Source organism: Miscanthus floridulus, chromosome 2, assembly GCF_019320115.1.
Source record: "Miscanthus floridulus cultivar M001 chromosome 2, ASM1932011v1, whole genome shotgun sequence".
Lineage (NCBI taxonomy): Eukaryota > Viridiplantae > Streptophyta > Magnoliopsida > Poales > Poaceae > Miscanthus > Miscanthus floridulus.
In genome coordinates, this window is record NC_089581.1 from 11,740,966 (window position 1) to 11,746,464 (window position 5,499).

Sequence of the window (5,499 nt, forward strand, 5' to 3'; positions counted from 1 at the left end):
ATAACTGGACAAGTACCTCTGCCTTTATTTATGTCATTACGTTTATAGTTGAGCACTTTCCACCGCCTGTGATGGTAACAGCTGAGCGCATGCCACTGCCTGTAATGTCATTACATTGTTTGAGCATATACTTTTGCCAAATATTTGCTAATAATCTAGTCTCTAAGTAGTTCATGTATTTTTTTTCTTGATGTGTTTAGATGGTTTCAGGAAACAGTAGGAGTGCACTTACTTTGCATGCAACTACTATGGTCGTGGCTATGTATGCATTCTTCTTTAGTAAAATTAGATTGGTTAATAACAAATGTCCTTGTACCACCTGTGCCCCTATGAGCAGGGATGTAGAACACCAAACATACATGGACAAAATCTACAACTACAATGATGTAGAATGTGTGTCAATATGTTACGTATGAGGAGAGCCCTTTTTTGAGCTATGCAATTTGTTAAGGGGCGGGAACTTGTAGCATACATAGCTTTGTTGAGGGGCAATAATTTTGCAATATATGTTTCTACATGTGGTGGGGCATACCTAGTGGTTTAGGGTGATCAACCAATCCTTTGTGAGATCCATAGAGACAATGAGTAGATACTTCAAGGAGGTATTGTTTGCTATTGGTGAACTTAGACAGGAGATGGTAAAAGCACCATCAAATGAGACATCATTTAAGATCAATACCAGATCTAGATGGTATTCATTAAGGTGTAGATCAGCTGTACTTAAGTCAAATAGATAGATTTGTGTGCATGCTATGGGCCATAAAATGTTAATGTTCATCATATGGGCATCATGAAGGACTGTGTGGGTTCAATTGATGGTACCCATGTGCATTCTAGCACTCAAAATGTGGTAGCTGTTGTTGATTTGGTACTAGGTTTGTGGGGCCATAAGAAATGGGCTACCCCTTGTTGAACTTGTTAAACGTATTTATGTTTTTTTCCGCTGGCAGGATCATTTCTTATTTAGGGTGGGCTACATTTTCATTGTAGTTTTGTGCACAAATATTTTCTTGACCTTACAAAATAACAAATTTATTTTCTTGACCTTACAAAATGACAAATCTATTGGTAGGAGATACAATGGCATTGCTTTTGTTCATGGAAACTCCTAGATATATCATTAGCAGAGACTATCGATTCAATACTTAGCATTGTTTTTTTCTTATTAGCTCTACGATACCAGTACATTTCTTGTCATATATTGCCAATTTATGTCTGGTCGCTTGGCTGAGGAATTGACTATAAACAAAAAGAGTTTCTAAACAAAAATCGATGTGAACTATTTTACTATACTTCATTTCCATAATTCCCACATCACATGTGCATAGTAAATAATTTAGTGGTAATGCTTAACACTACAACCTACCATGAGCAACCCCCAAAAGTCAGTAATCCTGGTAAGTTCAACCTTAATGAAGGAATAAAAGGTAATGCTTTCATGTTCTTAACTATTACGAGTACGAGATCTGAGGTTTAACGAAAGACAACATAAAGAACCAAGCAATTTTGAAATATTTTCTCAAGAAAACAAAGTGCATAGAGTTTACCAATCTGAGCTACAGAGATATCTACAACAATGTTTCACCAAACATTTCCCAGCTTGACCTGCCATTGGGAAGATTTATTATTGGGAAAACAATTGTAACTACCCAGCATTCCATTTTTTTTGGTATCCCAATTGCCTAATAAGGTTATAGTACAAACTAATTATATCTAAAGGAAAACATTTATCGTTTGGATCTCATAGCAACAAACAAGTTTTTTTTACCAGGTATAGCAACAAATAAGTTGGTTCACGATTTTCAAGTGAAGCACCTTCAAAGTTCTCAAGTATCATACTGTTGAGCATAGACAATGCTACATTTTTAGTTGTATAGCATTTTTAGTTGTATAGAATCCAATAGTAGAAGCACCTAGCTCAACGACAAATTGGGAATAAAAATCAATTGTATGCAAGTATCTAGCTTTTACAATCAGCTCTGCTCTGCCCAAGATTCTACTATTAGCAGTGTTGCAGAGCATGATCGTCCAGAAAAGAAATGACAGTATGATACTACTTAGCCATATACAATTGTTTTCTTATATCAAGATGTGGTTGAGCTAGGTACTTATACAACTAGATTGTGTACAACTGAAAAAGTAGCATTGTATGTGTTCAGCAACATGATACTTGAGAACTATGAAGGTGCTTCACTTATAAATTGGGGACCAACTTGTTTGTTGCTATCAAATGATGGATGTTTTCCTTTACATATAGTTAGTTTGTGAAAAAGCAAGGCAGTTACTGTTCTTTTCCCAATGACAAGTCTTCATGTCAGGTCAAGCTGGTGAAATGCCTGATACAAAAGGTTGTTGTAGGTATCTCAGTTAGTCAGATTCGTGGATTATGTACACTTCATTTTCTTGAGAAGACAATATTTCGTAGTTGCTTGATTCTTTCTATTGTATCTCCTTAGACCCCAGATCCAGTACCAATAATAGTTGATAAAAAACATTTTGCTTTGTGCTTGAAGTTGGACTTATGATGATTACTGCTTTTTTAGAGTTGCTTATGGCAGGCTACAAGCATAACCACTAAATTCATTTACTATGCACATGTACTGAGGTGAGAATTGTGGAAATAAAGAATAACAAAATAGTTCTCATCACTTTTTGTTTAGAAACTCATATTGTTTATGTTCAGTTTCTTGGCCAAGCAACCAAACATAAATTGGCAATATATGAAAAGAAATGTATTGGTGTTGTATCTCGTGCCACTGACAATAATACAAAAACGGATAAATATAAAAAAATTGTTGCAGAGAGTAGAAAGAAAATTTGTCATTTTGTAAGGTCAAGAAAACATTTAGACACAAAAGTACAATGGAAATCCAAAGGAAAAACATAAATACCTTCAGTGCCATGTATTTAAGCCAGTGGCTTGGTATGTAATATGTTCTCAAAGAGATGAACTCCTGAAACCCTAGTAGAGCAGTTGTAGCTGTAGTTCTGCCTCACATTCATCGAGTCTGGTGAACTGAATACTAGTGCAAAAGATTATGCCGAGATATGGACTTCAACTGTTGTCGACAGAATTGTCAGGTGGTGAACAAAAATACTAATTGTACATGATTAACTCATGGCATTTTGCAGCCAACTGGTAGTAGACTCTTGTTCCGAAGCATGGAGGAAAGCACATCAATCTGCAGAGCAACTCAAAAGGTTTCGCCGCTACTGTATCACGGAAGATTTCACGTCCAGGACCTGCACTTCCCCCTTCGATGCAATGACGGCATATGATCTGCAGGGCAGCAGGTTGCAGTGTAAAAACAACTGAAACTTTTTTCCTAGAGGTTATGTGTGCTCAGAGTCAGAGATTTACTGGTTGCTGCAAATGATCCCATGATCCACAACACCATCAATTTTGTCCAACTTCTCTGCTACCTGACCTGTAAGCAAGATGGCAGAGTAACCGTGGTTAACGGATTGAAGCTGAGTTTAGATCTGCAGTTGCGAGGATGGAAGATCTTCCATCCACATACAGCATACCAAGATCTGGGATTGGAGTTGTGAAGATAACATCGAGTACGTGATGGCCCTCCTTGGTAACCAATGGGTGGTCACCCCCTAGTGGACCGGCAGTTCCAAACGACGGCCTCCTCCAAACCTTCATCATAAGAAAAACACATTGCACTTGTGATCAGAACAGATGCATAATTCAGGTTCATAAATCCAGCAACTTCTCCACTTCTGAAATTTCCAACAGGGTGTATAGTATTAGCTTCGATGGGCCGCACACCTCTGCATCTCCTAGAAACAAATCGTCGATCTCTTCGGCGGTGTCTATCCAGTTTCCCTGAAATGACCTGCTCCTCTCTTTATGAACAGAACATTGAATGAAACAACATGTGCTGAAGCAACGGATGACTGCTTACACTTTTAACCAGGAACCGGGATGGAACCCTCGACGCTCGTCACATATTTGTCATTTCCAGTGATGAAGGCAAGCTTGTCAGCTGACTTAGCCATTGCCTGTATATATTACATAGGCGAGGAAAACAGGATTGCATCAAGGTAGTTCAGAGATGATTGCACAGAGTATGTATGTATGTATATCATGCTTAATGAGAAAGAAAGTGCCCAGTCATTGCGGCTGGCTAAGTGCGTAAGATTCACTCATGTGCTTACTTGTGTCTGTCATTAAAGGGATCTGTTCTGATCTGCTTACCTTCTCCAACATGAAAGAGGGCTCTCCGCTCTCAGGTCTTTAGCCGTCCAATGACTGCAGCCAGGGTGCCCTCTTCGATTGCTTCAGCATCAGTGAAAGCAAAATCAATCTAATATAGGTCAGTGAGCACCGTTTCAGAGGTTGTTCTTCTTGAGTAGCAAGAACTAACAGGATGTTTGTTCATAATTGACGGTTACAGTGTCAGCACCGCGCATACATACTACTAACCTGGGTGCCTTCTTGGTAGCTGTTAGCCCGTATTCCTGCCTTTTCTGCCTCGCTCTCACTGAGCACGGACCTGGCTGGTCAATCCAGGAAGATGATTAGAACAGATTACACTCACTGCACTGATTCGATGCCGTAGGTGTAGCAACGAGGCCTCACGAGCAACCAGGACTCACGAGGTGACTGCGGTGATGCCGGTGAGAGATCCCCGGCGAAGGCGCGTGCCGAGGTAATGGATGGCCAGGGCGGACGCCGGGCCGGAGCCTAGCCCGACCACCATGCCGCTCGCCACGAACTTGTCCACCTGGAGAGAAGAAGAAACTCGTTAGGAAACATACACAGGCACGGCGGCTACGGCTACTAACGAGCGGTGCGGTGCGGTGGGGTCCCGCTTACCGTGAGCTTAGCGGCGTCGAAGAGGTCGACCACGTCGGCGTCGGCCGCCGAGGACGAGCAAGCAACTCGCCGTCGGACGGACGGTGGGCAGCGGTTGCGGCGCTGCCTCGGGCACGGGCGGAGCTGCAACGAGGGAGCTACACTTGGCCTGGCCATGGCCTCCATGGATGAAGGAATCGAGAAGTTCGGCTGTCCTGCAGGGCGGTCATCGGCACGGCTAGGAACAAAGACATGGTAGGGCCCCAGCGGGGATAAGGGAGTGGTGCAGGTGAAGGCTAGCCCTGCCTCCAGAGGTTGCACCTCATCTGCTTCACTTTACCAGTCACCGCCACTGGTTCACTGAAGGTGCTTAACTTCACAATGTTAAAAGTGAATGAAAATGAACAATGATTTAGGAACAACTGCTTTTTCATTGATCTGTAAAGGAGATTATATACAGTTTGAGGGGTGTCTCCAAGGGACAACCGTTCACCAAAGGACAGGCCCCTTGGTGATGAGATTAACTGCTATGTTAATTCTAATCCTAACTGCACATCTAATTGGATGAGATCATCGATGAATTGGCGTTGTTGGCAGGCACCGTTTCGTAACACTGCCCCTGATCGAATCTTCTTTGAGATCAATGTAGCTATATGCTTAAATTCCTCGAAAAATCCAGTGGAAAAAATCTG

At 41.6% G+C, this 5,499-nt stretch overlaps 1 pseudogene; it reads right to left on the minus strand.

The window, feature by feature from the left end:
• Nucleotides 1-2,949: 2,949 nt before the first annotated feature.
• On the minus strand, nucleotides 2,950-5,080 carry LOC136516969 (probable ribose-5-phosphate isomerase 4, chloroplastic; annotated as a pseudogene).
• Nucleotides 5,081-5,499: the final 419 nt, after the last annotated feature.